This window comes from Diadema antillarum, unplaced genomic scaffold (genome assembly GCF_040938485.1).
Source record: "Diadema antillarum isolate AM-2024a unplaced genomic scaffold, OU_Dant_1.0 seq00000476_RagTag, whole genome shotgun sequence".
Classification (NCBI taxonomy): Eukaryota; Metazoa; Echinodermata; class Echinoidea; order Diadematoida; family Diadematidae; genus Diadema; species Diadema antillarum.
This window is the reverse complement of record NW_027271443.1, coordinates 1,848,451-1,854,056: the sequence shown is the minus strand read 5'-3', so window position 1 is coordinate 1,854,056 and position 5,606 is coordinate 1,848,451. Positions and strand designations below refer to the sequence as shown.

At 37.5% G+C, this 5,606-nt stretch overlaps 1 long non-coding RNA gene across 1 annotated transcript; it reads left to right on the top strand.

Annotated features, from left to right (window-relative positions):
• Positions 1-867: 867 nt before the first annotated feature.
• Positions 868-4,298, top strand: LOC139733460 (uncharacterized). The gene is made up of 3 exons (XR_011711095.1): positions 868-1,079; positions 2,602-2,739; positions 3,326-4,298. It is a non-coding gene; the product is annotated as an uncharacterized lncRNA (long non-coding RNA).
• The last annotated feature ends 1,308 nt before the right edge of the window (positions 4,299-5,606 follow it).

Genomic DNA, 5,606 nt, shown 5'->3' with positions numbered 1-5,606 from the left:
TGTATAGTTACCATAACTGGAAATTTTTTTGCCTATGAATGACATCCCAAATTTGGCTCAACATTTCTCCTTTTTGAAATGTGTTTCTCTATTACACATAAATCGCTGTTCACAGTAAGAAATGGCACGCTATTTGTGTTTTGCATGAAAATATGCGAATTCCTATTTTACCGTATTCTGGATTATGTTGCCCTATTCTACCTTCATGTCTAATTATGGGTCTCAAAATGTCGAAATAAGAAAGTTACGACACTCATCAGAACTGACGTTTGTTACAAATTGGCGATAGGCGAGAAATCCAATTTTACGAAACGACACTGAATGAATGAAAGTGTCAGCGAATCTGGTGTGGTAACTCTCGGTTTTTACAAAATACTTTGTGGAGACTCAACTGTGTATATGTTGTCATCACAGCTATGATCGGACCAAAAACGTGAATTCACATGTTTGGTAAGGTACCTTGTTATTGTCTCCGGTACACATGGCATATTGCAAAAATGTTGATTGAAGTGTATCTATTGTGCGTACATATACATATTAAGTGGCTAATGGCGTATATGCATTGTAGCGCAGTTCACTCAGTCTCTAGTGTAGTGGTTAATGGTGTATGCTTTGTAGCACAGTAGGTGCTAATTGTTGAGAAAGGTCTGTCAGATATTATTGTGGGTATCTTTTGTAGGGCAACAGCCAGCATCGCATTCAAGGACCATCCTGACTATAGGCAGCTCAGTGAAGCCAGTGACAGCCCCTCTGGTCAGTTGAGACCAGCCCTCCCAGCTACCCAGCTTGATGAAGCCAGTGAAATTCCCTCTCGTCAGTTTTGACCAGCTACCCAGCTCGGTGAAGCCAGTGACATCCCCACTCATCAATTGAGACCAGCCCTCCTAGCTAACCAGCTTGATGAAGCCAGTGACATTCCCTCTCGTCAGTTTCGACCAGCTACAATGTAGCCTATACCCGGCTTGGTGAAGCCAGTGAGGATGTCCCCTCTCATCAGTCGAGACCAGCCCTCCCAGCTTGATGAAGCCAGTGACATCCCCTCTTGCCCATTGAGACCAGCCCTTCCGTCGGTACAAAAGGTTTGTACAAACTAACTTTAATTACCTGGTACTATTTTAATACACCTAGATCCAACAACTGTTTTGAACCTGCAAATGAAAGTTAATGTTGATATTTAGTACACAAAACATCAATAAATTGTTAGATAACTCTGTGTTCTCAAACGATGCTGTTCTTATTCTTGCTGTAATTTAACTTATAAATAACATTTTTTTTTTTAAAACCCAAAGCTGTGGTAGTGGTTAATAAGATTATGGTTGTCTTGATCATTACTTTTAGGGTTACAAGTTACATAGTTTGTACATTGCAGCCACATATAGGCCTACTATATGATTGTATGTGGAATTATACAGACCCCCAAATCCCTTGCATGTGGCTGGATTGAAAGACATCATAGGCCCGATGTGAGGTTGTATACACAACATATAAATAAATAGGGCCTACTTTGTAGATGGGTAATTCCATGAAGTTGGGGCAGTGTCCATGTATGTAGCATCGTGATATTGACAAAATACATGTCAGCATAACTCAATATCAATTATGCTATACATTTATTGTTTGTAGGCTTTACATTTGCATTGAGGCCACACATTTTCCTGGAAATTTTGTGCCATTCAGACTCAATTTTAATGAAGTTATTAAACAATATGTAACACTGTGTCCTGGAGCATCGTGACGTGTCCACGTAGCATCGTGATATTTTAAAATTTGGTCCAAAGAGACAAATTATGGCAATGAGCTTGACCAAAATTTGATGCAATATGCATATTTACAAGGTATGAATAAGATAGCTAAATATCTCAAATTTCCTGTACACAGTTTCAATTTTAAAAGAAAATTACAAAATGTATCACGATGCTATGCGGTGTCCTTTTTTGTGTAAAACTGTGGAAAGGAGAGTTAAGATATTTAGCTATCTGACTAATCTAGTAATTATGCATATTATATCAAATTTTGGTCAAGCTAATTGCCTTAATTTGTCTTTTAGGACCAAATGTTTACTATCACGATGCTACATGGACACGTCACGATGCTACAGGACACCATTACATATCGTTTTAATAATTTCATCAAAATTGAGTCGGAATGGCACAAAATTTCCAGGAAAATGTATGGTCTCAATACAACTGCAAAGCCTATAAACAATACATGTATAGCATAATTAGTATTGAGTTATGCTAAAATGTCACACTTCGTGCCCCAACTTCACAGAATTACCCAGATGCACAATGAGAGGCTGAGGTCATCCCGACGTCATGTGCAGTGTCAACTCATCAAAAATTTGGCTAGGGTCTCTGTAGGTCTTATTTTCCTTTTTTGCTATTTAAGTTCTACAGTAGACAGTCTATTTCTAACATATTTCATGGAGTTTTCTCTGTTGCATGTATGTGAGCACTACAAGATAAAGCTACCTGGTAGACTCTACACTGAAATACATGGGATAGCAAGTTCTGTGACTAAATTTACAGATTGGTGAAGAACTAACGGGACTATCCTAATTGTAAGTCAGTGTTAATGCCTTTCATTGTGTCTGATATACAGATGAACTCCAGTCCAGATGCCCCTGTGAAATGGAAAAAGGACAAGTTCATGAATGCCGTTGCCTTCTCCAATTAGTTGTGGAGGAAAATGCTACTCTGAGGAAAGGACTTAGGTCAAATTGAAGTGGATCAAAACCTGGTGAGAGTGCTGACAGATATTGATTTTATCAGAGCCTGGGCAGATGTAAGGAGATAACAGGTTACTGTAAAAGTGGATATTTTAGCGCGACTAATTTTTTGCGGTCGGCGGGGTAAGAAGAGTTTCGCATGTTTATAGTTCCGCGGAATCAAGACATCAACTACTTGAACAAATGGCGAGCAAAAATATTTGCATGCTTTTATTTTCGCGCTAGTTTCGGCTTACGCGAAATGCGTGAAAATTTCAACCAACACCGCAAGAAATTTCCACTTTTACAGTAGATGATGAAGACGTCCCTTTGGCATGCATATTAGGGAATTTTTATGTAAATATCATAAATAAAATGAGCTATTTTCATTGGACTTTCAGCATATAACATAATTGCTTTCATCAGTACTAAACTTGTCATTGCTTGAATGATAGTCTTTAAAGAGAATATTTACTATGTGTATTACTGAATAGTTAATTGAGTCTATATGAGTAGTAAAATAATTTTTCATTGTAAATGTGTAGTAGTTACTTTATTACCAACATTCAGTCATTAGATGAGAGATCAATAGAATGTGCTTGTTGGCCTCTATTGCAGTGGAACAGCTAGCATCACATCCAAGTGCCATCACAGATATCCAGGTTGTTGAAGCCAGTGACACCCCCTCTCGCCAAATAAGACTGCCTCTTCTAGGCTACGCAGCTCGGTGAGACCTGTGACGTCCATCTCGCCAGTGGAAACCAGCCCTCTCTGCCACCAAGCTCAGTGAATCCAGTGACATCCCCTCTCATCAATCAGAACCAGCCCTCCCAACTACTTAGCTCCATGAAGCCAGTGACATCCCCTCTCATGTTCTTCTTTGTGGCTGGCAAATGTTTGAAAACTGAACTTGGATGACTTCAATATCATAATTATGTTGAGTGCATCCAAGTGATGGCAATGATAATAGCTCTGACACCAGTTCTTCCTGTAGGCCTACTGTCAATTTATGCCTTCATTGTGTATTATAGCAAAAGACATGTTAGTAATGAAAAAGCTGCACCTTTGTACCAGGATTGTTGGGGATTCTGATAAATGCACATTGAACATGAATAACATCAATTCCAATCATAGACTACATTCATGTGATGGCAGTGATAACTGATATGACACTACATTTATATCTCTGAACTCTCTATTTCTGTCTTTCCTGTGAGGTAACAACAAACATGTTAGTACTCAAATGTGTGAATCAGAATGAAACAGTGAATTGATTGCCTGGAAAATTTGTTCTTGCCCCATGTAGCAAGTAGGGAAAATAAATCCTGTAAACTCCTAAACTGCATGTGCGTTAAACTGTTACTGGAAACTGAAAGGGCTGCAATATCCAGGCACAAAGTGTTTTGTCCTTTTTTTTTTTCATTTGGTCTTTTTTCCCCCTGTGTTTCCCAGGTGTTTCAGAGGTGAAAAACTACAATTACTCCGTTACGATAAAATATTGCATCAGTGTTTTAAAGTGAACTTAAGCAGGGCTGTCATGCACAACAGTGTACATCACTGAAGGGCCTTTCACACATGTCATTATTGCTCTAATTATTATTATTATTATTACTACTACTATTGTTGTTGCTAATTTTTTATTACTATCATCATCTTCATAATGATTATTATCCTCATCATTTATGTGATCACTGATATCATGCCATGTGTTACATTCAAGTGGCACAGCAGGTCCTACACAGTAGCATTGTCCATCAGCATTTTGGAAGACACTTTTTCAGCACAAAATTTTGTGATAACTCTATCAAATCACATTATTATGAGGACAATATTTTTGTGGTAAATGGAGTTTGTGCCCTTGTAATATTCATTGCATCTATATTTTGTGGCCAAAAAAAAAAGTATGAATTTTGACAAACAAATGTGTTGGAAGTGCTTCAAACAAGATGTTCAGTTTTCATTCACATAGATATACAAATACATTGTAATATACATTTTGGTAGGTCCCTACATGATGTTCTACTGATATAATTGTATATGCTCAAACCCTAAACCAATTGTGTTTTGACAATGCAATATGTAGAAGGTCTCCACACTGAAATAGTATAGTGTTCTTTGTACTTGAAGTCATTAACCCTGTGACATTGATTCTTGGACTTTCACTTCAATATTTTTTCCCTGCAAATGTGCAAGTTATTTGAAAGTGGTTGCATTTGTAAGGTTCTTTAATTTACATGTTATAGTATTATTATCATAATTGTTCAATATGATAGGAGTATAATGTGTAGATGCCCAAATTGACTAATGACAGAATGCTGAGCAGTTTCTTTTTTCTTTTTTTTTTCTGCAAATGATTACCTTACCTGTGTCAATTGGCAATCTTTGCTTTACAACTATTTCTATTATGACATTTTATATTTAAAAGATATAGGCCTACATGCAAGTAGCCAGCACAGATTTGTTAGATGTATCTCTACATTGTATATCACATCACATTACTGTGAGAGCAGTTTCTAAATACATGTAGCACATTTGCAATTAGAACCTGTGCTCATGATGCAACACCAAATGCAAATGTATGCAAAGATAAAAGAAAATGTAAGGTCAGTGTACCCTGGTACACACAACTTCTAATGTAAGTCCCATGTACACATGCAATTTATATGTGCACATGAAATTTGTATTAATGCATGGTAGTATAACGTAAGTGTAGGGATTTATTTTGAACCTTTTATTATAAGTGTATCCCCCCTTCTGTTATTACAGGTACCACCCCTCTACACATAAATACGTCAACCCACACATACAGTAGTACCGGTACCGGTATTCACATCCACAGGCATCCGCACACCCCACCTACAATTGTATCACAGACACACCACATATCACATGACATTTT